The sequence below is a fragment of the Ochotona curzoniae genome, unplaced genomic scaffold (genome assembly GCF_017591425.1).
Source record: "Ochotona curzoniae isolate NIBS_2020 unplaced genomic scaffold, NIBS_Ocur_1.0 patch227, whole genome shotgun sequence".
In the NCBI taxonomy this organism is placed as follows: Eukaryota; Metazoa; Chordata; class Mammalia; order Lagomorpha; family Ochotonidae; genus Ochotona; species Ochotona curzoniae.
Genome location: NW_024466781.1, coordinates 33,272 through 60,962, shown reverse-complemented (window position 1 = coordinate 60,962; position 27,691 = coordinate 33,272). Strand labels below are relative to the sequence as shown.

Below are 27,691 nucleotides of genomic sequence, written 5' to 3'. Positions count from 1 at the left end.
CTTGTATGATTTATAACCCATATCACGTTTATGCCTAAATGTTAGTGCTGAATAGAACTATAATACTATTGAGAGGCAAATTCTTTACTAGATGAAATGGAAATTACTGATTGTTATGGAAATTGTTTAAGGGACTATTGAAATAAAATACTTTTAAAAGCCTTTATTTCTTCGTGGATTTTAGCTTCTAAGTTGAATAATAGATGCTAGATTGAATGGAAGTTTTTGAGGATTGTACACAAAAATATGAGACAATATTTAAAATAGTAGACCTAGATCTTTAAACTATTGAAAAGCATTAGATGTTCTATCGTTGGAGCCATTTTAATTTTGTTAATTTTGTTATTAACTTATTAATTTGGTAACTTTTGTCCTCAGATGTTAGTATGTAACTTAAAATATTCCTTTTGTTATGACCTAAAATTTCCTTTAGAACATATTGAAAATCATCAGACTGAACAAATACCTATGAAGTCAGAAGGGACACAATTTGGAAATGAAATTGGGACACATCCACAGGAAGTCCCAATAAGGACTGAAGTATATCAAGGAAATGACATGACGACTTGCAGGTAATAAAAATCATATTGTGAGCTCCATTGGATGAAAAGTAAAATAGCCTTTGAAAGCAGAGTCATGTATTACATGTTCAAATTTCTGTGATTACTGAATGTTTCTAATTTGTGATTAGATTTGCTCATTTATTTTTTTTTTAGGGTGGAATACTATTCACCCATTGGAAAGGCTGAAATTCTACCATCTGCAACAAAATGGTCCCAAACCATTGACCATTATGCTCACTGAAAAAAAGCCAGTACCAAAAGAACATGTGCTTTTTCTGATATAAAGAAACTTTCATGCAACATAGAAGTTAAATAGATATATAGGTAAACATGTATATACATACATTCCCTCTGATGAACTGTGGAATGGAGAGTAGCATAGTGGGAAGTGAAGATCCATTGCTCTGTGTGTCTCTACTCCTGAATAAAAGAACTCTCAATGAAAACAGTTAAATATACCTTGATAATAGGATGCTGGACTTTCTGCCATTGTCTGTACCTCTAATGCATGATACATTTAAATTGCAAAATGTTGGAGGTGTGATTGTTGCTGAAGGGCCATACTGTTGTAATAACATGGGGGAAAATGGTGGGGAGGGAGATTGGGTAGTCAGAGGGTGGAAAGCATGTGTCTATGAAACCATAAAAATAAAACATACGTATGTATGTGGGTGTATACACACACATATATAATCAATTTAAAAAATATTATTTGACCTTAAAATAGTTACTTTAAGAAAGAAACTGGGGCAGATAACAAAAGAAAGTGTTGAAAGTACGATTGGAAGCTTTGAACTAGTTCACCAAATCTTGTGTAATTTCCAGGAAGTGGCTATTCAGTATGTGATTGCCTTAAACTAAATGATACTTGAGACTACGTCAGGGAATCTGAGCTTGTCTGGTTTCAGCATCTTTTATATACATCTCCAATGTATAGAGTATCTCATTTAGAAAACTTTAAGTGTCAGTTAAATGTTAAATCCCTTATACACAACTCCAGTATATGGAAAACTGATTCCCGTACCCTGTGCAAATTGCTCCTATGGAAGTATTCCTTATCTTATTAACTAAGAGGAGTTAATTTGCCTAATTGATCAGGGTGACTTCCTAAGCCATTGCTGAATTCTGTTTTTTTTTTTTTTAAGATTTATTTATGTATTTGTTTTATTACAAAGTCAGATATACAGAGAGGAGGAGAGACAGAGAGGAAGATCTTCCGTCTGATGATTCACTCCCCAAGTGAGCCACAACAGCCGGTGCTGCACCAATCCGAAGCCAGGAACCAGGAACCTCTTCCAGGTCTCCCATGCGGGTGCAGAGTCTCAAAGCTCTGGGCCATCCTCGACTGCTTTCCCAGGCCACAAGTTGGGAGCTGGATGGGAAGTGGAGCTGCCAGGATAGAACTGGCGCCCATATGGGATGCAGGTGCATTCAAGGCGAGGACTTTAGCCATTAGGCCACACTGCTGGGCCCGACTTCTGTTTTGTTATATCCTGTATTGGTAGGTATTTTATGGCTTTATTTAAAACACTGGAAAGGAACTTCTTAGGAAGAATTATTTTTGGCTAATATGCTGTAGGTATAGCATCCAAATTAAGTAGCCTCATGGGTTCAGAATCTGGTGAAGATAGAGAACAGTGGAGGGCTATTCATGAAACAGTGGATCATGAAACAGAGATGGGACGCAGCCTCTGCTTTTATCCCCCATCCTCTCTAGAGAATAGCCTTCCTAGGGTGACCTTAGGCCTCTCATGTTCAACTTACTCCTAGATTACATGATTAAATTGATTGATTATATTAATGGCTTTAAATAAATGTTTCCACATGTAAGGTAAGTTTCATGATAGAATTCTTTTATTATGTATTCTCAGTGTCTAATGTGTGTAAGACACATTGTAGATATTCAATGAATATTTCTGATTGTATAAATAAATATACTTAGTACATTTATATATTAGAGAGAGAGAGAGAGTGTGTGTGTGTGAGTGTGTGTATATTGATGCCTGAATGTAAAAGTACAGAGAATTCCTTTGAGATAATGTATTTGGAGAATCATATTTTCTATTTTTTTTTTAATTTTATTGTTGTTTACATTGTGGTGCAGTTTTATAGGCGCTGGGGTTCCTATTTTCCATTGCATAACCGATTTCGAAGCTAGAATTATAGAGAGGGAGAGTGAGAATAAATCTTCCATCATCTAGTTTACTCTCCAAGGGGTGACAATGGCCAGGAACTCAGATTTTTTTCAGGTTTCCCATGTGACTTCAGGGGCCCAACCACTCATACCATCTTCTGATGCTTTCCCAGGTGCATTAGCAGGGAGCTGAATTTGCAAGTGGAGCAGCCAGGTCTCCAACCAGCACTGATATGGGATGTTGGTGTCACAGGCCACAGTGCCAGGCCCAAAGACTTGTGATTTGCAAATATCTCCATCAGCCCATGTTTTGCATCACAAATTGCAACATTTTGAGACCTCACTTGTTACTTACTAAAAGTCATTCCTGTGTGTCATTATTTTTAGGTTCTGTTTTATAAAACTGCCTGCTTGCTAAAATTTGTTTGTAATTCAGCATTGTTAGTATCAACTGAGCTTTTATGTACTGCTGATAACTACAATAAATTAGTGCTATTTAGTGCACATATGTAATTCCACCTGAGAATGCGTAAGGCAGCCTTGTTTCAATCCTCATTGTATAAGCAAGTATGTTTTTCATAGTATGTGTAGTGCCACGTTTGGTGTGTGTTAGTCATTTAGCTGTTTATAATGATCCCAGTCATAGTGCTGAAATGATGTTTAGTGTTCCTAAGCATACGAAGGATATGTTTTTTGTTTGGTTTGTTTTTTAGAGATAGTATATGTGTCACACACATTTTTATTTAGGCCTTAGTTGCAGATCTGTTGAGTGTGAGCTCAATGTTAATAAGTCAGTAATGTGATATTAATGTATTGATAGTGAAGTAAACATAAAACGTTGGTAGAAATTGGTTGACTGATGAACGTATTCTGTCAGAAACTATCAAGAAATTTGCCTGTATCGCTTCTCAGCCTTTTGACTAAGATCAAGTGAAGAAATTTGCCTGTATTTTCCTTATGAGGAAGGGTATAATATTTGACACTTAAGAATTTTACTTCAGAACAGATTTATTAATTTATTAAAACTCTAGTTTTAATATGGGGTGAGATAGGGACCTTTTTGTAAGGTTTATATATTTGATGGCAGAATTAGTGATGGAGGGAGAAAGAAAGGAAGAGAGAATGAGAATGAGAGTTGTTGTATTTTCCATCCTACTTCCCCCAAACCCTGTAGGCCAACTCGTTGGTCCCAAAGAAAGAGACTGAATATCTGCTGTTGTATTTCTAGGGTAGCTAAAATAGGGAGAACTGATTGCAGGCCAAAGCCAGGAGTATCAGCTGGGTCTCCCCTGTGAGTGAAAGAAGTGAAAACATTGCTGCCTTCACTCTGCTTTTCCCAGTCCATTGGAAGGGGGCTGGATCTCAAGCAGCTGGGACATGAGCCAGCATTCATATGAGATGCTGGCTTTACAGGTGTACCTTTATGTGCTACATCACAATGTCATCTCCCTAACTTAAGGTCTTCATTGACTTTGTAGAATGTAACTGTCACAAATAAGAAGGTGTCTGCTGTATATATCCGGAAAATTGTAGGGAGTAAACTAGGATGGTTAGTGGCTAGTTAGGTTCATTCACTGTCAAGTTGTAATACCTCAACACCAGCTTTGGATTCAATTCAGCATGTAAAAATCCCTGCAATTCATCATGTACCTCTTCCATATGGGATTCTTCAGGATATGAAAAAAAAAATGACCTTGACTAAATGAATTAGTTGTAGTATAGCTGCCCTGTTTCAATTAGGAAAATCTGGAACAGGTCCTTCATTTTATGTGCATGAAATATAACTAAATGATTTGGATGTTGGATTATGAGAGGTGCAAAAAAAATACTTATGTAGGCACCACTGGAATGAGCACAATGTATGCTGTTGATTACTGAATCTAAAGATGATGTTTTAAAATTTCAAAGAGAAAGGTGTTTTTTGTAGATTGTAAAAAGTGGATTCTGGCTATGTGTGGTTTTTAGAGTGTGATTTCACTTAATCATATTGGAATGTTTTGAATTTCCCAAAATAGTATACGTCATTCTTGCCCTCAGCTGTTTACTACTGAGATTCGATGGATGTTGCTGCTGACAGTTTTCTGGAGCAAAAATGGAGAGTTGGTAGTGCTGACAAAATGTTAAATTGTTGCATACATATGGTATAATTTAGCCTCACTACTGTTCTCTATGCTGGATTGATATTTCTTACTACTGTTTTGGTAGTGTCACTAATGTATTACTGGCGCTTTTCCAAATTTATTATTGGAGAGACTGAAAGGCTAGAGCCTAGTAGTTAAGTGTGCTGCTTTAAATATTTGAAATAAGATATGACCACATATTGGTCATATCATCAGGGTTTCTTTTGCATTGATACTCTAATAGCCCCTTTCAAAATCAGGAAGCAAGTACATAGATCTCATGTCTCAGTGGAACAGGTGTCAATTAATGACCATCTGCACCTGCAGAGTTTTAAAAAACACTCTTTTCTCCCATATCCATATTCATTATAAGTTGTTTCCTAATGAGGCGATTTCATTTTGTTATACTTGTGTGATGCCTGATATATAGTAACTCTTTCTAAGCAGTGTTTACTGTGTATGGAATGTAATACATTTTATGAATCTCCCACAGCATTTCTTCCACAGTTAAATCACTAAAATTCAATCAAGATGGATAGTGTAGTATCAGAGAATCACTACCTGTGAGCCCTGCATCTGGATCCAATCACAGCCATGCACTGCACACTGTTGTTTGGGTCAGACAGTATATATAGGGGTGGTCCCAAAGGTTTAAATTACCTGGTGACATGATACCTATGTCCAATTAAGTGTATTTTCATAATGCTGTTCCATAGGCACAGAGATTCCCGCTTCATACCTCATTCTGAACTACTGTATTATAACAGCAGTGTCCTATAGCAACAATCACAAGTCTATGACTCTTCTATTTAAGTATATCTTGGCTTTGTAGGTATAGACAATGCTAGAAAATCTCATATGCTATGGTCAAAATGTATTTAACATTTTCATTGTGAGTCCTCTTACTAGGGAGAAGAGGTGCATATTGGAAATTATCTTTAATGCTAAATATATGTATGTGCATGTTTGCCTAAATATTGATCTGGGATTTTGCATGCAGGTTGACATATCAGAGAGAATATGTGATGTTTGTTCTTTGGGGATTGACTTATTTCACTGAGAATAATGGTCTCTAGCTGGGACCATTTTGCAGCAAATGGTAGAATTTGATTGATTTCGATGTCAAAGTATTATTCCATGTAGTAGATCTGCTACCATTTATTTTATTTTTTTATTGTTAGTAACATTGTATTATGTGAAGCAGTTTTATAGGTACTGGGATTCCCCCCACCCCTCCCACAACCCTCCATCCATGGTGGATTCCTCCACCTTGCTGCATAACCACAGTTCAAGTTCAGTTGAGATTCCTTCATTGCAAGCATATACCCAGCATAGATTCCAGCATCCTATTGTCCAGACAAGCCCAGTTTCTTTATCCATTGGAGGGCCATTCCCTATCCCCAGGTACTGAGCAGTTGAGAGTATGGGTGTCACTCCACTCCCACGTGCTGTCTCAGTCTTTAAGCAAGATCATTACATGTCAGTCCTAAGTATAGATTCTGGTACAATCTCAGGGCTTCAAAAGCCACTTATCATTGCAAGAAGTATGCACACTAATAAAAATAGTACTGATTATACTACTAACATAATTTACTTCAGGTGTAGTATGATTTTGTTACTTTCTGATCAGACCCAAAAGCCAACTCAAGACTTAAAACTGATTTAAAATGATTCATTTTCTTATTTGAAAATCGGCATTAGAGAGAGGGAGAGGGACCTTGCATCTGCTGGTTGATACTGCACATTCCTGCAGCAGCCAGTGCTGTGCCTGGCTGAGGATCTGCATGTGGGATTCCCACATCATTAACCACCAATCTAAAATGACTGAAACATGGTTTGTTGTGGCTGACTCCTGTGTAACAAATATAATGCTGCTTTATATAGGAAGTCTGGATAAATGTTATGTATTCTCATAATTTCATTTTTTTACCTTTTAAATCTAATTTCTACATAAAATTCCTACATAAAACTTTGGCATCTGTTGTGATAGCAATAGTATTTTAGATGGTTTGCATTAAAATTTGAATTTATAATGTTAAATACTATATCAGGAATGTTTTTATAGCCGCTTTATGTTGTGTTTGTAATGATAAGTATGAAAATACTTTTGGGAATCACCAATTTTGATATAGTTAAGCAATAAAGTTCATTGTTTTATCATGTGTATTAAGGGAAATATGTACTATTTTGCTTAAGGGAATTAATGACAGAGGAAAATTGCCAACTAAAGAAAGAAGATCATCTTTTCAAAGTGGATGATACTCTTAACTGTGAAACAGAAGCGATCAACATCTATCGGTATTAAATGCTTTTTCTTTTGTGGGTTGGAGAGTAGCTAAAAGCTCACTGCGAGAAAAAATCAGAAAATGCACAGTTAATATTATTTGGATAGATATATGAGATTTTTTTTTAAATTTATTCCATTTTCTTGGAAAGGCAGATTTACAGAGAGGAGATAGAAGGAGAAAAGATCTTTCATTGGCTGGATCACGCAAGTGGCTGCAATAGCCAGAGCTGAGCTGATCCAAATCCAAGAGCTTTCTGAGTCTTCCACATGGTTGTAGGGTCCCAAGGATTTGAGCCACCTTCCTTTTCCAGGCCACAAGTAGAAAGCTGGATCGGAAGTGGAGCAGCTGAGATAGGAACTGGTGCCCATATAGGATCCCTATGATTTGCAAGGTGAAGATTTAGCCATCACACTAGGCTGTTTAAAAGTCTCTTTTCATTTATTTATTTTATTTGAAAGTTAGAGGTACAGAAAGACAGATAAAAGAGATTAGCTTGGCCACATGACCAGAAGTAGAGCTCCTGTAATGTGAATGGGGTGCCTATATGAGATTATGGTGCCTCAAACATAGACTTATCCCATTTTGCCACTGAGCCAGCTTTGTTTACAAGACTTTAAGTCCAGCTTTAACCTTGGATCCTCCTTCAGTTGACCCAAGGAAATAATGTAAAAGCTATAGACAAAAGGCAAGGTTCAGCTGTACATGAATAGTTGTGCATCACACAAAAAGCAAAGTTGGACTTTATCTGATTTAGCTTGTTAGTCTTTTTAATTGATTCATGTGTTTGAAAGGCAGCAAACAGAAAGAGGAGAAACATGGAGCAAGGAACAATTAGAGAAAATGAATGAATGAACCTTTTATCTGCTGACTCATTCTCAATGACCACAGCTGTGGGTGGGACAGTATGAAACAAGGAGCCAGTAGCTTGCTGTGGGTCTCCTACATGGGCCCAAACACGCAGGCCATTTTTCTCTGCGTTCCCAGGCACATTAGCAGGGAGCTTGATAATGTGGGGCAGCTGGAACTTAAATGAGTGCCCATGAGAGATGTGGGTGATGCAACAGCAGCCTTTGACCACCTTGTCACAGTGCTGCCCCCATCATTTTAATCTTGCAAAGGTAATGAATAACATTTGCCAAATAGAGGACATTGATTTCCTATGATTACATTAAGATTTCAGATGACTGAATAAGCCTCCCGTGATCATACTTAAAGCAGATACACACACAGTCTAAATCTTGGGATGACCTTTGTTTCAGGAGTGCCTAAATACTAGAATATTAACATCAGATCATGTTTTATAAAGAACGTGATAGTTCCTCATGTTTATTTCTCAATATGTATAGTTTGGGGAGTTTTTCCCCCTAGAATAGAAAACTCTTGATGTAAATAATGTTTTATGCGTGTCCTGTGTATTGTGCTTATACATTAATGTCAAAATAATTTTTCTTCCTAGCTGGAGAATCAAAGTCCTTGAACAAGAATTGGAAAGAACAATCGATTACTTTCAAATACAGGTGTGTGTGATGTGTGCATGCACATGTGTGTACCATTCATTATTACCAGGTGCAGGTGTGGGTGTCTGTGTGTGTGTGTACATGAATGCATGTACCATTCATTATTAACAGGTAGAGGGGTGTGTGTGTGTCTGTAACATTCAGTATTACCAGGTATACATATGTGTGTGCGTATGTGCATGTGTGTACCACTCTTTATTAGGTACAGGGGTCTGTGTCTGTGTGTGTGTGTGTGTGTGTGTGTGTGTGTGTGTGTGTGTGTGTGTGTGTGCATGCACACATGCATACAAGCACCATTCTTTATTACCAAGTACAGGTATGTGTTTGTGCACACGTGTATGCATGTACCACTCATTATAATCATGTTTAGGTATGTGTGTGTGTGTGTGTGTGTGTGTGTGTGCAAGCACATGCATAGATGTAGGTCCTAGCACCTGAGTGTTGAAATTGAATTGAAAGAGAAAATGAATTTCTCCATCAGTTGCACAGTTTTGTATGTGGCAAAGACGTTTCAACAGTTTCAGGATTTCAAAGAGCTTGACACAAGACTTCTTAGGTATCATGTGTCCTGCCTTGTTGTAAAAGTACATTAGATTTCACAAATGAAAATTATTGACCGAAGAACCTAAAGTGGAAGTTTATTAATTATATTTTAATTGTCTTCACATATTCCTATAATACGTGATGTGTACATGAAAATTTGCATCAATGTTGTTGTTAGTGATGTTAGTGATGTTTGAAATAGTTTTGACTTTTTGAGTTATTTCCTAAGCAAATGATAGGTACGTTTTTATATAAAAAAGTATACATTTAAAATATTCTGTTTTTCAGATTATTTATTTGAAGAAAAATGCAAATGTTACTTGGGTAAGTTTCAAATTCCCTTAAAGCTTTTTAACTTTTATAAATCAAGTTATGATTTTACTTCTAGAAGATAATACTGAGCAACTAAATTGAAGAAAATAAATTGCTATGTAAAAGAATCACTTTATTTTAATTGCACCAAAAGTGGAATTACCCTTCTTGTGAGAATGAACACATTGACCAATCCATACAGTCTGGTTTTAGCGCATTGCTATTTCGAAAGGAACCTATACTGTCCGCAAGGGTCAGAAGGATGTGATGTGCATATACAAATATCATGGTCACAGATTCACATTGTTGGGGCATTGGATTGCCCCTTGTTATTTATGAAGAAAAAAAGTTCTCTGAGTCATTTTAATCATTTGTAAACAAAAGGGTGGATAAAGTGCTAACGAAGCCCCTTCTACTTCTAAAATTCAGAGTTCTTTAAATATTTATTGAATTACTCACTACGTATTAAGAAGTGGGTGATTGTGAACACTGGTCTGTGCTGCAGAGAAACTGCATGAGGTTATGAGATGTCTTTTGGGGAGTCCCTGACACAGAGAGATGGAGGAGGCTACTTTTGAGCCTTTTGATGTTCTAGGCACTATACTTGAAAATACTGTGAAATAACATCCATTAAGTCTACTTAACAACTGTGAAGTAGATTTTATTATTACAGATTTTATAGATATGACAACAGCCCAAGGTCACGTTATTAGGAAGTGAAAAGTAGAGATTGCAATCCTGATCTTTCTGAGCCTAAGTCTTGTATATTTTCTATCACTTTACATTGATTTTATTATTTGGTGTGTGTGACTTTATGTTAAAAGACATAGAAAGTGTGGCATCTAGATCTCAATGAAGCAGTATTTGTCACATCCAATAGAAGTAGCATGTACTTCCTGAAAGTTCAGACCAGGGCAGTTGTCTGACCTAGCATTTTGGGTGCCAGTTAGAATGCCTCCATCACACACAGGGTATTTCGGTTGAACTGCTCTAACTGCATCCAGCTCCTTCAATTTCCTTACTTCCATCTTTGCCCTGGCCCAGTTCCAGCTAATGTTGGATTGGGGAAGTGAAGCAGAGTATAAGGAGTTTATTCCATCGATCTGCCTCCTCACGTAAATGAATATGGCAACCCAAATTCAGATGATGTACAAAGCATGCATTTACACACATTTTGAAAATATTTCTAAGATTTGTTTACTTTTTTGAATGATAGAGGGGGATGCAGAGACAGACATTGAACATTCTTCCATCGGCTGGTTAACTGTCCAAAATGGCCACAAAATGTGTCTAGATCTGATTGTATCCAGGATCTAGGAACTCCCCATGCAATCTCCTATGTGGTTGCAATGAGCCATCATTCCTTGCCTCTAGATCATGTTGGCAGGAAGCTCTGTATGAAACTTAGAGTAACTGTGACTTGAACCAAGCACTCTGATATGGGATGTTGTCTCTAGTCCTGTGGTGCCATGAAGATTACCAAAAGCTCATATGAGCATTTCACAAAAAGTGGAGTACATTATATCCTATTTTTGTAGCCTTATTTCTTAATGTGTTACAGGTTTATATTTGCCTTTCTAAAACCGTTTTCATTATTATTATTATCATTTTATGCTACAATTAAATAGGCCCTGGGATTTTCCTTACCCCTTCCCCAAGTTACCTTCCCTACTGGGTTCCCCTATATTATTACCATAATACATAATACATAAACAGCCATATGTCCATCATTGTGGGCATGGACCATGGCAAAGAGCCCAACTTTGTAGCCTTATTTCTTAATGTGTTACAGGTATTTTTTGAAACAAATATTTTATAATTTATTTTAAAAAGTCATGTTTAATTAGCCTGTTTGTTTTTTCATTCTTTCCCTTGTAATTTCAAATAATTTTGGTTCCACATATCAATAGTTCAATAGTTTATTTTAGTAATTATCTTTGGCATAATTTCTTAGTAAAAATTTGTTATATGTAGGAATAATATTCACACACAATTTTTTTATGATGGCAAGGTTTGCAAATAAGTGATTCATTTTGTAAATATTTATGTGGTTTACTCTTTGTCCAAGCTATTTCTACCATGCAGTTCAGTTTTTAATAAATATCAGAGTAATTACTTTTATTTTTTAAAAATGCAGACTAACTTCTTTTTATTTGTAATAAATTATAAATTAAGTGACTTTACCTATGTGATAAGCCTAGTGAATCATATGGTTTTCCCAGTCCAAAGTTTCACAAAATGATTGCAGATGATCTGGAGATCTCTCAGAATGAGGTTAACCTTTCCACATGAATAGTTGTGATTATTGCATGCTGTTGATATTCACTAGGTTGTGCAAGCTTTGTTCTCTGTAACATTTGATTTTATCTTTACCTCTTACTGAATAAAATGGGATATGATTTATGCAGCGCCATGAACTTACTGGAAGTGCAACATGCATTGATAATTTCATCTATTTTTTTTTAAATAGCATTTAGCCACATGCTGCTGAACTGTTTTAGTCCTTTATGGTTTCACAGAGTCATAGTGAATTTTCTGTAGAGATGATCGCCTTGAGGCAACTATGCAAAGCTGCCATGTGTAATGATTCTGAGTCTCTGTTGCAGTTGCCTGAGGCTTGCATCCTCCCACATTGCCCTTAGCCTCTTACTTGACTAATCAGTCCTGCATCTCACATCAGAGAGCAGCATTCATTGGCAAGTGCACAAGTCATCTCCAGTTTTAGGCCCATGTCATCTGCTTTCCTGAAATATTTCCTTTTTATCTGCATTTCATTAAAGTGGATGCATACATTGACAGTGATATTTGTATGCTCTAGGATGTTCATGCTCATTTTCATCTAACATTTGTCTGCATGTTTCTCCATCTTTTGTTATTTTTCAGTGGGCAGCTCGGTTTGCCGAGAGAGAACTCTATAACTTTAAGAAAGAAAATGTATATAAAAGCAAAAAGTAAGTTTCTTAGTGGTAACACTTAACAACTTTTAGCTCTTTTTTTGTTACTTTCTTAATTAGGTAATATTATAGGGATAAATAATGAAAATTCAGTGAATCCAGCATTTTTCACTATGAAGTATTTACTCATTTTGACCATTGTTTAAATGCTTAGGCCACTGACATATAATTTGAAAGAAACGTCACAGATTTTATGTATGCTTTTATGTTTTTCAGTATTTAATATGAACTGAACTAGTCATCTAATCTAGGATTACTAATTGAGAATCATGCTTAAATCTCCAGACTGAACAAGTATCTTTGCAGTGAAAAAGGCAAAAATTAAGAAGCTTCGGGAAAAACTTACAGTAATGACTGAAATGTATAAAGAAAATAAAATAAAATGTCACCAGTAACAAGGATTATATTCTTGCACTGGATGGCAAGAAAGCTAGACTTCAAAGCCTAAGCATATATTTCATGTTCAGTCTCTGTGATCATTGGATATTCACAATTCATGATTCATTTATAAAATATTATTTGTTCTTAAATACTTTCCTCAAGAAAGTGTTGAAAGTAATATTAGACATTCTAAGCTATTACACAAATCATGTATCATTATCATGTGACTCCTCAGTGTAAGATCACCTTAAATTAGATCATAATTGATGCTATCTGACTGGGTCAGGGGATTTAGTTCCATTCAATTTTGCGTGCATCCACCTCTAATATGTATAAAGCTGACACTTCTCCTTTGTGCTGATTGCTCCTGTTCAGGTATTCCGTGTCTTAAAGATTGATTTGTCTAGTTGATCAGGGTGACTTCTCAAGCTATACTTGACATCAGCGCTTTATGACATTTAAAATGCTAGAGAGGAACTTCTTATTAAAGAAGATTTATTTTGCCTAATGGGATGGAAATACACTGTCCAAAATTGAGTGGCCTCATGGGTTCTGGCTTGGTGAGGGTGGAGAACAGTATAGAGACCATTTATCATGGAGTGGGCCAGGAATCAGAGAGAGACTGGAGACATACTCTGCTTCTAAAACCTGCGCTCTCTAGAGATCTGTCTCCTCTTGGCAACTATTCCATGACCTACAACCTCTCTTTAGGTGCAGCTAGCTTCTAGATGATACGATTTGATCCTGCCTCCACCACCAATGAGCTATCATTAATCATTAGCCTTTCTTCTTTGAAAATAAGATTGATTGAATTCAGGGAGACAAATAATAACATTTTTACTCATTTTATAAATGTATTTCACCATTTTTATGGTCTCTGTCCTCTTTTTATGTGTTTATTTGGAGATTCCCAGAGCCGCCCTCCTTCCTCTCTCCTTATTCTCCCCCATTCCATTTTTTCCTATATTATAATAGTATTACTCTTTAGCAACAGTCGTGAGTGCATCGTTTGTTATTGAAGTGTATCATGGGATTGTAGCTATAACTATTGATATAGAATCTAGTATCAGACTGTCAAGGTGTACTTGACAGCCTTACTTGGAGTCCTCCTTTCAGTTGGGAGTAGAGACGCAAACCAAAACATATCTTACATTACTGGTGTGCTCTCCTCCATTGTAAAATTCATCTATGAGAATATATGTATATACTTTTTACCCATATTTCTATTTTTTTTGTATTTTGTTTGTGTGTTTCTCATCAGAGGAAACATATTATTTATTTTGGGGGTAGACTGGCCTATTGCACCTATCATAATATTTACAAATGGCAGATTGGTACAAATGGCTCAAGTTCATTGTTATAGTTGTTGTGCGATACTCCAAAAAGTAGAAGCACCACATTGTTTTTGTTTTGTATAACCAATTCCACTTTCAAAGGATATCTGGATTGTTTGCATTTCTTTGCTATCGTGGATTGTGCTGCTGTAAATATAGGTATGCAGGCCACTTTCTCATATTCAGATTTCAATTCATGTGGATATGTTCCCCGAAGTGGGATACTCAATCATGTGGCAGATCGGTTTCCACTTGGCAAAGCACTCTCCATACTGATTTCCATAGTGGCTGGACAAGGTACTCTTCCCACCAATGTGGAGCAGGTGTGCCTTTTCCCTCATTCTTATGAGAGGTGATATTAGTAGATTTCTGTGTGTATGACTTTCTCACTGGAGTGAGGTGGGACCTCAGTGTGGTTTGTATTTGCATTTCTCTGATGGCTATGGAGCCTGAGCGCTTTTTCATATGTCTGCCAGCCATTTGAATTTATCCTTTTGACAAATTCCTGCTCATGTCCTTCATCCATTTCTTAATGGAGTTGTTTGTTTGTTGTTTGAGTATCTGAAGCTCTCAGTAAATCTTGGATGTTATTCCACTATCTGTTGTATATCATGCAAAGAATCTTTTTTCTTTTTTTCTCATTTGCTTGATTTACAGACTATTTTTCTCCAAACTCCCCACTATTATTCTGGTGTAATCCATTACCATTTATACCTGAGTCATTCCAATAGCTTCATGAGATCTTCCTGTTTTCATTGTTGCCTTCAAAGAATCATTCCCTGGCTACCTAATTAAAACCTCATGTGAAACCCCTTTCCCTATTCTATCTTTTATATTTTTTCATAGCCCTTATCATTTTTGTTTGTTGTCCTTATTGTCCTGTGATTGTTTTTTAAAAGCATTTTCACATTTAAGGTAAACATCATGAGTGAATGTTGTTCTCCTGTTCGTGTCTAAAGCTATGCAAGCCTGAATACATGTGAGACTGAAATCAGAAACCCAGAGCTGCTTTCAGAGCTCCCAGTTGGGTGCAGGACCACATCTACCTAAGCACTCTTGTGCTACTTTCCAGGCTGCATTAGCAGGGAGCATTGTTGGAGACCTGGGAGCAGCCAGGTCTTAAACAAGCACCCATATGGAATGCTGGTGTCAGAGGCAGAGGCTTAACATACTATATACCACAGTGCCAGCCTCAGAAATTTCAAATATTCCTGTAGCTCATGTTTTTTATCATAAAGGGCAATAAAATACAATAATTTGATGCTTCATTAGTAAATTAATTAGTAAATTAATGAAGGGTATTCCTGGCTAATTTTTACTTTCTGTTTTTAAAAAAATTTCTGCTTGCTAACATTTGTAATATAACATCAGTGCTAACTAGTGATTTATTAAGCATACATTTCCAGCTGAGATTGAGCAAGGCAAAATAAATGTCAGTTCTCATTGTATAAGCAAGTGTCTAATACACAGTATGTACTGTGCCACATTTTGGTGATTGTTAGTTAATTAGCTACTTACTGTGATGCCCAAGCATAGTACTGAAATGTCTTGCACTGTCCTACGCGTAAGCAGGATACTATGATTTTTCTTTTTTAAAGAGAATGTATTTGTGTCAGATAAATTTTGTTTTGGCATTAATTACAGTGCTATTGACTCTGAGCCTAATGTTAATAAGTCAATCATACTATATTAAATGAATCAAAACTAAAGCAAACCTAGAATATAGTAAGTGTTGTTTGACTGATGAAAGTGTTTTGTTATAATCTAGCGGAAATGTTGCCTTGTGTTTTCCTTAGAAGTAATGATACACCATTTAACACTTCAGGATTTTTTCACTGATAAAATATTTTCTTAATTGCTTTTACGGTCTAAAGTTAGACACCAGGGAACACAGAATTACTGAGAGAAAGAGAAAGAAATTTATCGAAAGAGAGCAAGGAAAATGAACTAGCTGCTGGTTCATTCCGCAAAAGTCTGCAAGGCCACAGAGCTTCTCCCGGACAGAGATCTGTCTACTGTTTTCCTCCTAGGATAGCTGAAACAGTCAGGGCTGGGGCAGAGCACACAAGCTTCATCCTGGTCTCCCGTTTGGGTACTAGGCATCTCAGATATCAGGTACCTTCCTTGCAGAGCTGATTTAGTCATTAATATGAGTATCTGCAAGGTGTGTGAGCAGCTTATGTTAAAATCTCAGGGCTCTATAAGTACATACTATTGCAAGTAGTATGCACACTAATAGAAACAGGCAGTACCTATTATACTACTAGCAAAATTTACTTTGGTTACAGTATGATTTTGCTTCTTTCTGATTTGAACCAGAACCCAACTCAAGACTTAAAACTGATTTAAAATGATTTATTCATTTACTTATTTGAAAATCAGCATTAGAAAGAGGGAGAGGAACCTTGCATCTGCTGGTTGATACTGCACATACCTGCAGCAACCAGTGTTGCGCCTTGCTGAGGATCTGCATGTGGGATTCCCACATCATTAACCACCAATCTGAAATGACTTAAACATGGTTTGTTGTGGCTGACTCCTATGTATTAAATATAATGCTGCTTTATATAGGAGTCTGGGTAAATAGTATTTATATGAGCTATTTCATTTATTTTACCTTTTTAAATTGCATTTCATTTTATGACACAATTTCAAAGGCTCTGGGATTCCCCCAACACCCTCCCCCCAGGGTGGATTCCTCCACCTTGTTGCAGTAATAGAAAAATCCAGTCAAGATTCTTTCATTGCAAGCATGTACCATGCATATAGAGTCCAGCATCTTATTGTCCATATAAATTCAACAGTTTCTTGGGGGGAACATCTGTGGTCTAAAAGCAGAGCTGGCAGAATATCATCCCGATCAATTAAAGACACAACATAACATCAACAATAATTTACAACATTATGGAGTTAATTGACATGGTATTGAGTAACCAATATGTTAGAAGATGCAGGTTTTTAACCACATCCTGTGATTACTTCATTGACATTTCTATTTTAGTTTATACACAGCTGGCTGCTATACACCTTAAAATGGCTATAGGGTACTATTCAGCTGTCTCGTGTCTATTTTCATTTTAGTATTTAGCAGTTTATAGTGTTGAAGCATAATTTTTACTGAACTTGGCAGATTTTAGATAGTCTAAACTGGCTTATAACTAACAAGGCATATGTCAACAGTTGAGGTACAGAACAGTTTTAGGAGGGGTGTATAGAGAAATCTTCAATACCTTAGTGAGGAGTAACTTATCTTTGTGTCCTACCTAGTAAGGTATATGTGAGTCCTAGCTGACCTTTTCCTGTCTGGTTCTAAGCTTTCCTTGTTGTTCTCTAATCTAATTTTGGGGGGAAGTAGCTCCAGAGCGACCCTGATGATCATTGCAAGAGAGGATGGGGATCCAAAGCTGGAACTAAGTATGGAGCAGAGAAAGCTCCCTTCTTGAGGTTTGAAGGGCATTTACTATTCTTCTCTTTCTGCGGACTGCTCAGGGCTCCTGGCTATTGTTCCAATGACATTAGATCCTGTGAGGAAGGATCTGGGCATCTTCCATCCCATGTGGGAGATCTTGGCCTGTGAGGATGGAGTTATTGCCCTACGAAGGCAGTCCAATTCCCCGTGGTCTCTTTGGCAGTTGGGATATAGCTCTTGGTGCCTGTATTGATAGTCCTTGGTGAGGATCCAAGAGTCTCCAGGGTTGGTATACAAGCCTCCTCCTGTCTACCTGCTCCACTTTGGGCCCCCCGCCCGCTTTGAGCATTTTACCTCCTGTTAAGAGGTTGTCAGGATTACTCTTGATTCCTCCTGTATGTCTTTATGGTTTTGCTAATGTCTAATGCTGATTCGAGTCTGTTATGTATAAGTTATCTGTTATATTCATTTTTTTACCTTTTCAATCTTACTTCTGTGCCAAATTCATTCACAAAACTCTGGAGACCGTTGTGATAGCAGGATTATTTTAAGAGGTGTTGCTTTGAAATTTGAGTGTGTAATGTTAATTCTACATCAGAAATGCTTGCATATTAGTTTTTCATGTTGTGTTTGCAGTTGTAATTGTGGATATTTTTATGGGAGACTCCAGTTTTGATACAGTTAAAACACTATAAGTCTTTATGACATGCCTTGAATGTATTATAAATTTTCACTTTTGCTTTAAGGAACCTGCTGATCGAGGAACACTGCCACATAGAGGAAAAAACCATCTCAATTGTTGATGCAAATTTCAAATCTACAAGAGGAGTTGACTTATATTGGTATTAATGCTTTTTCTTTTGTGTCCTGGAGAATAGCCAGAAAAATATTTAAGCAGCCAAATATAAGTAGCATATTTTGCTACTTTTTAATTCCAAGTTCTTGCTATGAAATTCCATACAAAACCTTAAAAGGAAAAACAATACCCTTATGCATGTGATTTTTAATCTCATGTTTGAATATGGACCAGTCTTACCTATTACATCAAGGAATTTATGAATAGACACTTATTTCAAGGTTTTTACTCTTTAGTTCCAATGGAGAAGAATGTGTAGGACATGAAGGAATCCAGCAATTATGTTATAAAGGAATGTATGAGCCATACTTAGTATTATTTGTATAGTTTATAAGAGAGTAAGTTTAGCTTTTACCTTGGAGCTTTCCTTACTTGGCCAAGGGGATACTGGAAAGCCTAAAGACAAAGGGTAAGATTCAGCTGTATTTGCATACTTGGAGTACTTCATTATATGTCAGGAAGAGTAAGGTTGGGTTGGGTCTTATTTTAATGAAGGAAGTAGCTGATTTGTCTTCTTTTTGATTTATTCACTTGAAAGACAGAACAAAGATAGAACCTGGAGGTAGGGGTAGAGTAATACACACACAAGCACACAGAATGGGAGAGAATGACACTTCCATTTGCTGATGAACTCTCCAAATGGTCACAACACCCCAGGCTAGGTCAGTCTGAAACCAGGAGCCAAAAGCTTTCTTTGGAACTCCCCCGTTGATACAAGGGCATGAGCAGATAGCCAGTATCCTTTACTTTTTCAAGCACATTATCACAGTGCTGGATTGTATGTGTAGTAGTAGCTAGGATTATCAGGTATCCATATAGTTATCAGGTGATGTAGGTTGCCCTCGGTGCCACAGCATCAGTCCTATATGGGGAGTCTGATAAGATATGTAATTTTGTGAGGGAAATAATTCATTTCCTATAGCCACTTAAACATTATGAATATCTGGATGAATCTTCCATCATGTACTTACAATACTGTATGAAATATTGTTTTAGGAAAGTTTAATGAGTAGAATTTACATTAGATGAAGAAAAAATGAGAATTCTATTTGATATTTCTCAGCATGTGCAGTTTTTGTTATTTGTTCCAGGAAATAGAGTGTTCTTGATGTTGTAATGTATATTTTAAAGTAGAGTATATTATTTTATTACAGTGATTACATATGAATAATTGAAAATTTATATCTTCTAAACAGTAAAAAAGCCAAATATACTGAAGAAAGAGTGCAAAGAACCACTGTTTATTACCAAAGAAGGGTAAGTGTGTGTGTGTGTGTTTGTTCAGTGTGTGAGTGTGTTGTGCATGTTTAGGTGTGTGTGTACATATTTATTGGAACCTGTGTCTTTATGTAGAATGGAAAGGGAAAAGTGATTCCTTTACTAGTTTTATATCTTTCTTGAAGTGTTACATGTGGTATTCAGTCATTTCCATGTTTTCAGTGTTTCAAAGAATGTGGCAAATGGAATTACATTGCAGAAATAAAAATAGATTCTAAATCACCAGTTGGGTCTCATATTCAGCCAGGCTAGTTATCTGTTCATTGACAGTTCCTTTTGTGGCTGATTACTGACAAGGGAACATAAACTAAAAGTGTATGAATTACAAATTTTAGCTGCTTTTAGTGTACTTACACACAATTGATGATGTGTCCATGAAATTTTGCATAAAGTTGTCTTTACTGACACAAAATGTGTGTGGAATATTTCTTAGCTTGTGAGTTACTTCCTATGTGAAAGACAGGATGTTCTTTTTGTTTAAGAAAACTAATTTTCAAGCATTCTGTTTTTCAGGTTATTCATTATAAGAAAAAAGCCCACCAAAATTGGGTAAGTTTCAAATTGCCTTAAAGTTTTTTCTATTTCTTAAAATAAATTCTGCTTTTCCTTCAGGAAGATAATGCTGGGGATTTAAATTTATGAAAAAGATAGTATATAAAAACCAATAGTGGTATTACATTCCATTTGGAGAAATAATACATTATCAAATGGTGGTTATTTCCCACAGACTTCTTTTAGCATTTTTCTTCCTCAAAAGTAGCCTAGAAGAGTGTAAGAGGGTTAGAGAAACTTGGTGCATATGCTCATGTCTATGTATTTACATTTTGGGACATTGGATTGCCCCTTGTTATCTAGAGGAGCCAGAAAGGTCTCTGGATCATTTTACTCAATTATCAAACAAATTGGATTGGAAAAAGAGCTAGCTAAAGCCCTTTCTAGTTCTAAAATTGAGGGTTCTATTAAGTGATTCTCAGTGTTGGTAGGAATTAAGGAAAGGGTCATCCGGGGAACTAGTTGTCTGCTGCAGAGGAACTGCATGATGAGGAAGTGAAGTAGCTGTAAGTTTGAGCAGTTGGAAGGAAGAGCAGAGATGGAGCTGTTGGCAGTAGCTGTCCACTGGGAGTGCCTGTCACAGGGAGGTGGAGACAGCATTCAGGGATGTTTGTCAAGTGCTTGACACTGACAAACATGAAATCAATGTTAACTGGTGTTACCATTGCTATTATAGTGAAGACAGTGAAGACTTGTAGATGTTAGGGCAGTCTGAGAGGAGCATAGAATGAGAGAGTGGTATATTGAATGTCAGGTCCCTCCCCTTTCTGACATTCTGTTTGTTTTGGTTTCAAGAGTTCAAGTGAAGATTCATTAGTGAATTAGCTAGGATCATTATAGATTCAGTTTTCTTCACCATTTCTCCCCACTTTCTAAATACTTATGCATATTATTTTCAAAATTTATTCATTTTATATGAAAAGACAGATTTACAGAGAACAGGGATACAGAGAGAAAGATCTTCCATCAGCTGGTTGACTCCCGGTGGTCGCAATGGCTGGAGCTGAGCCAATATGAAGCCAGTTGCCAGGAGCTTGTTTTGAATCTTCCATGAGAGTGTGTGGTTTCCCAAGGCTTTGTGCCATACATTACTGGTTTCCCCAGGCCACAAACAGGGAGCTGGATGGGAAGTGGAGCAGTTGAAACATGATCTGGTACCCATATGAAATCCTGACGCATGCAAGGCAAGAATTTATTTTTTTAACTATGAGGATGATGTGTATTAAATTCTTGCTATTTTAGGCAAGACACTTAAAAGTAGCTTGCTCATGTTCCTTACTAAACCCATTTAATAAGTATAAATTGGATTATACCATTTCAGATTTTATGATGAGAAACAGCCCAAGATCACATAATTAGATAGTGCCTGACACCCATGTGGGAGATCCAGATTGAATCCTGGGTTTTTCTTTAGTCTGGCCTGTATCTGGCTGTGTGGCCAATGAGAAGAGAACTGGTGTTGGAAAAAAAAATGTCTCATTACTATTCAAATAAAAGAATAAGAAAGGTCTTGTGAATATTGCATGCTATTGATATTCACTAGGTTTTGCAAGCTTTGTTCTCTGTGACATTTGATTTTATCTTTACCTCTTACTGAATAAAATGGGATATGATTTATGCAGCGCCATGAACTTACAGCAAGTGCAACATGCATTGATAATTTCATCTATTTTTTTAAAAAATAGCATTTAGCCACATGCTGCTGAACTGTTTTAGTCCTTTATGGTTTCACAGAGTCATAGTGAATTTTCTGTAGAGATGATCGCCTTGAGGCAACTATGCAAAGCTGCCATATGTAATGATTCTGAGTCTCTGTTGGCAGTTGCTTGAGGCTAGCATCCTCCCACATTGCCCTTAGCCTCTTACTTGATTAATCAAACAGTCCTCCATCTCACATCAGAGAGCAGCATTCATTGGCAAGTGCACAAGTCATCTCCAGTTTTAGGCCCATGTCATCTGCTTACCTGAAATATTTCCTTTTCTAAAAGATCCTTCAATTCAAAATGTTTTATCTGCATTTCGTTGAAGTGGATGCATACATTGACAGTGATATTTGTATGCTCTAGGATGTTCATGCTCATTTTCATCTAACATTTTCATGTCTCTCCATCTTTTGTTATTTTTCAGTGGGCAGCTAGGTTTGCCGAGAGAGAACTCCATAACTTTAAGAAAGAAAATGTATATAAAAGCAAAAAGTAAGTTTCTTAGTGGTAACACTTAACAACTTTTAGCTCTTTTTTTGGTTACTTTCTTAATTAGGTAATATTATAGGGATAAATAATGAAATTTCAGTGAATCCAGCATTTTTCACTGTGAAGTATTTTACTCGTTTTGACCATTGTTTTAAATACTTAGGTCACCTGAGTGTTTAATTTTCTTTCATAATGCTTTTTGCATTATATAATTGGTTCCACTTCCCTTTTTCCTATGCAAGTTGCTACTGCCCAGTTATTCCTGGTCTTCATGAAAAAATGTCATTTGCCTTATTGTCAAGTTGACTGCTAAAGCCATGCTTTTCTTCTGTTACATGTATTAGTAAGATTTTTGTGATGTTATAACACTTGAGAGGAACTTCTTAGGAACGTAGATTTATTTTGCCTCACAGGAGACACATCATCAAAAACTGTGTGATAAGATCTGTTGTGGCACCTGTACAGTAGAGTAGCCATTCATTACACAGCCAAGTAGTCTCTTACTCCATCACTATACATTCCCTTAAGCCACAAATAAGTTTGATAACAGATATGATGTTAAAGCAAAGACAAAACTAAACAAAAATACAGTACCATAGAGTTGAACAAATATGCCATTGAATAGCCAATTCATAGGTGATGAAAAGAAAACACAGAAGTCTACTTTTCATGATGGTTTCCTTATACTAGAGAGAACATATGGCATTTATCCTTTTGGGTTTGACTTATTTTACTGAAGAGGATGGTCTCTAGTTCTGACCATCTAGTTGCAAATGATATGATTTCCTTCTTTTTATTGGCTGAGTAGTACTCCATAAAATAGAGGTACCACTCTTTATTTAACCACTCCTCTTTGCACTTGCATCCAGATTGTTTCCATGTATTTTCTAGTGTATATTGTGTTGCTGTGAATATAGGATTATAGCTGCCTGTCATATATGCAGTATTCATTTCCTTTGGGTATATTCCTAGTAGTGGGATACCTGGTTCCTGAGGCAGGTTCATTTGCAATTCTCTAAGTACTATCTGTGCTGATTTCCACAATTGCCGTACTAGCCTGTACTCCCACCAGCCGTGAAGGAGGATATTTTTCTTCCCGCTCCCCTGCAAGCAGGTGTTGTTAGTTGAGTTCTGAATGTAGGCCAATCTGAATGAAGGTAGATGGTACCTCAGCATGGTTTTAATGTGTATCTCCCTGACTGCTAGGGAGCCTTAGTATCTTTTAATATGTCTGTTAGCCATTGGATCTCTTCTTTTGTAAAAAAAACCACTGTTTATATCCTTTGCCCATTTTTCACAGGGTTGCTTTATTTATTTATTTATTTTCTGTCCCTGGGTTTCTGAAGCTCTTTGTAAATCCTGGACATTAGTCCCCTATCACCTGTGTAATTTGCAAAAATTTTCTCCTATTCTGTTAATTGCCTCTTCATTTTGTTAATCATTTCCTTTTCTGTATGGAAGATTTTTAGTCCCATTTATTTATTTTGTCTTTGACTACCTATGATTTTGGGGTCTTTTCTAAGAAGTCTGGTTCCATTCCTATTCCTAGGAGAGAGCTCCCTCTATTTTTCTTTAATACTTTGATGGTTTCTGGGTGTAGATTTAGGTCCTTGAACCATTTAGAGCTGATTTTTTGTACAATGTGGCAAGTGCAGGTCTTGTTTCTTGATTCTGCAGGCTGCTATCCAGTTGTCCCAACAGCATTTGTTGAATTGCCAAGAATTTTTTTTCCTGGATTATTTTCTGTTTTCTTGTCAAAAAGTAGTTGGTAATTCATGTGTGGGTTCCCTTCTGATGTTTCTACTTATTCCATTGATGTTCTCCTCTGTTTCTGTACCAGTACCAGACTGTGTTGATGACCATTGCACTGTAGTATGTCTTGAGGTCTGGAACTGTGATTCCCTCTGCTTGATTTTTATTCTTCAGGATAGCTTTGGGTATTCGTGGTCTCTTGTGTTTCCAGACAATTTTTGTATCTTCTATTTCTGAAAGAATGCTGTTGGCATTTTGATTGGGATTGCATTGAATCTATATATTACTTTTGGTAATATGGACATTTTGATGATGTTGATCCTGCCAATCCAGGAATATGGTAAATTTCTCCACTTTTCAATGTCTTCTTCTGTTTCCCTTTTAAATGTTTTATACTTTTCATCATAGAGGTCTTCCACATATTTGATTAGCTTAATACCTCGATATTTAAGATTCCTCTCTGCTTTAGGGACTGTATTTACAATTTCCTTCTCAGGCATGGAATTATTTGTGTACACTAGTGCCATTGATTTATGTTCATTAATTTGTATCCTGCTACCCTGCCAAAGTCTCTTATGAGATCCAGTAGTGTCCTGACTGAGTTTTTTGATTCTCCTATGTAGAGGATCATTTCATCTGCAAATAGATACTTTCAGTTCCTCATTTCCAATTTGAATTCCTTTGATTTCGTTTTCTTGCCTAATAGCTTTGTTACGGACATCCAATAATATATTGGATAATAATGGTGACAACGGACATCCCTGTCTAGTTCCAGATTTTAGTGGAAAGACTTCCAGTTTTTCTCTATTTAGTATGATGCTGGCATTGGCTTTGATTGTGCTGTAGAATGTTCCTTCTATACTGATCTTGCTTAGGGTTTTCATCCTATAGTGGTGGTAGTGGATCTTATCAAATGCTTTCTCTGCATCTATTGAGATGATCATAGTTTTTTTCAATTTGTTGACATGATGTATCACATTTATTGATTTATGAATATTGAACCTTTCCTGCATGCTTGGGCTGAATCCCACCTGGTCCGGGTGAATGATCTGCCTGATGTACTGTTGGATCCTGTTGGCTAGTATTTTGTTGAGGATCTTTGCATCTTTGTTCATCAAGGATATTGGTCTACAGTTCACTTTTTCTGTTGTTTTTCCATCTGGCTTTGGTATTAAGGTGATATTAGATTCATAGAGTTTGGAAGGATTGCCTCCATTTCTGTTGTTTGGAAAAACTTGTGGAGAATTGGAGTAAATCCTCTTGAATAGTTCCTCTTGAAAAGGTTTTTAGAACTCAGCAGTGAAACCATCTGGTCCAGGACTTTTCTTGGTTAGAAGGGTTTTAATTTTGAATTCAATTTCAGTCCAATGTATAAGTCTATTTAGGTTGTGAATTGCTTCTTGATTTAGTTTTGTGGCTGTATGTGTCCAAAAATCTGTCCATCTTTACTGCGTCTTCTGATTTGTTTGCATATAATTGCTTGTAATAGTTCCTAATATTTTCCTGTGTGTCTGAGCTATGTATTGTTATATTTTTCTCATCTCTGATGCTATAGATGCTTATCTTCTCATTCCATTTTTAATTAGTTGGGCTAGTGGGGAGTCTATTTTGTTGATTTTCTAAAAGAACCAGCTCTTTAATTTATTGTTCTCATATATAGATCTTTCAGTCTCTCTTTAGCTAATTTCATTTCTTATTTTGATTATTTCATTTTTCCTACTTATTTTGGAATTCTTTGCTGTTGTTGTTTGGATCCTTCAATTGTAGGGTTAACTCATTTATTTGGTTCCTTTCCAGTTTCTTAACATAAGCATTGATTGAGATGAACTTTCCTCTTAACACTGTCTTGATTGTATCCCAAAAGTTTTGGTTTGTTGTGTTGATGCCTTCATTTGTTTCAAGCATTTTTTAAAACTTCCCTTTGTTTTCTTCTCTAATCCATCAATCATTTAGTAACATATTATTCAGTCTCCATGTGTTTGCAAGTCTTCTTGGGTGTTTTGACTTTTGGTCTCTATCTTCACTCCATGATGGTCTGAGAAGATGCATGGTATGATTTCAATTTTTTTTTTAATTCATTGAGGCTTGTTTTGTGGCCTGTAACATGGTCAGTTCTGGAGAAGGTCCCATGTACTGATGAAAAAAAAAAGTGCATTCTCTGTAGGATGAAAGTTTTGGTAGATATCAAGTAAACCCATTTGTTCTAGAGTTTGGGTGATTCTGTTGTTTCTTTGCTCAGTTTCAGTCATGTCGAATTGTCCAGTGATGCTAATGGGGTACTAAGGTCCTCCACTATGAATGTATCGGAGTCTATCTCTCCCTTTAAATCCATCAATATTTGTTTCACATAGCCAGATGCCTTACCATTTGGTGCATGTACATTTATTATATTGATCTCTTCTTGCTGAATGGATCCTTTGATCATTATGTAGTGTCCATCTTCATCTCTTTTAATGCTTTTCACATAAAAGTCTATATCATCTGAAGTAAGAATAGCTTCACCCACATGTTTTTCTTTACCATTTGCTTGGAATATCTTTTCCATCCTTTCACTTTCAGTTTCCTCTGATCTTTGTTGGTGAGATGTGTCTCCTGCAAGCAACAGATAGATGGAGTTTGTCTTTTGATCTAGTCCTCTGATTTATAATGTTTGATTGATAAGTTTAAGCCATTTACATTCAGTGTTAATATGGATAGGTTGCAGTTTGGGGTCATTTTAGCAATGGGTTGTTCTTTGATTTAGTCTTCTGCTAGTCTTTTAGTGGGATGTTCTCCACATTTGCCTTTGGTTTTGGTAGTTGCTATTCCTTTTTGCTTTCACGAGAACATCTTTCATATCATTTGCAAGGCAAGTCTAGAAAGCAGTTTCTTGGATTTATCTTTGCTGTGGAATAATTTTGTTTCATTTTCAAAGACAAAGGAGAGATTTTCAGGATACGGTACTCTGGGCTGAAAATGTTTCCCTTTTTGAATCTGGAATAAGTCACTCAATTCTCTTCTGGCATTTAGTGTTTCCTCTGAGAGGTCAACTGTGAGTCTGGGGTTCCTCTATAGATCATTCAATTTTTTTTTACGTGCACATTTAAGGATCTTATGTCCAACTGAAGAGAGCTTGGTTACATGTGTCGTGGTGAGGTTCGCTTTTGATCAACTCTGTTGGGAGTTTTATGACCCTCCTGTATATTGTTTCCCAATTCTTTTCCAGCTTTGGGAACTTCTCATTTATTATTTCTTTGAATACATCTTTAATCCCAGCTTCTCTTTCTGCACCTTCTGGAACTTCCATAACTCTTAGGTTGGGTCTTTTAGCCGTATCTTTTAATTCTTGGATACTTTATTTTTTTTATTTTTTTTTCTTTTAGTTTGACCTTGCTCTGCTTCCAGCTTTTTGATTGTTTCCTCCTGTTGACAGGAAATATCTTCCAATTCTGAAGTTCTTTCTTCTGCTTCATTCTACTTTTTGAGAGTCTTCATTGTACTTTTAATTTGCTCCACTGTGTACTTAA

General features: G+C 36.5%; 1 long non-coding RNA gene across 1 annotated transcript; it reads left to right on the top strand.

Moving 5' to 3' along the window:
* The first annotated feature begins 12,308 nt into the window (after positions 1–12,308).
* Positions 12,309–19,661, top strand: LOC121166777. Its single transcript, XR_005885477.1, has 3 exons — positions 12,309–12,428; positions 18,302–18,397; positions 19,608–19,661. It is a non-coding gene; the product is annotated as an uncharacterized LOC121166777 (long non-coding RNA).
* Positions 19,662–27,691: the final 8,030 nt, after the last annotated feature.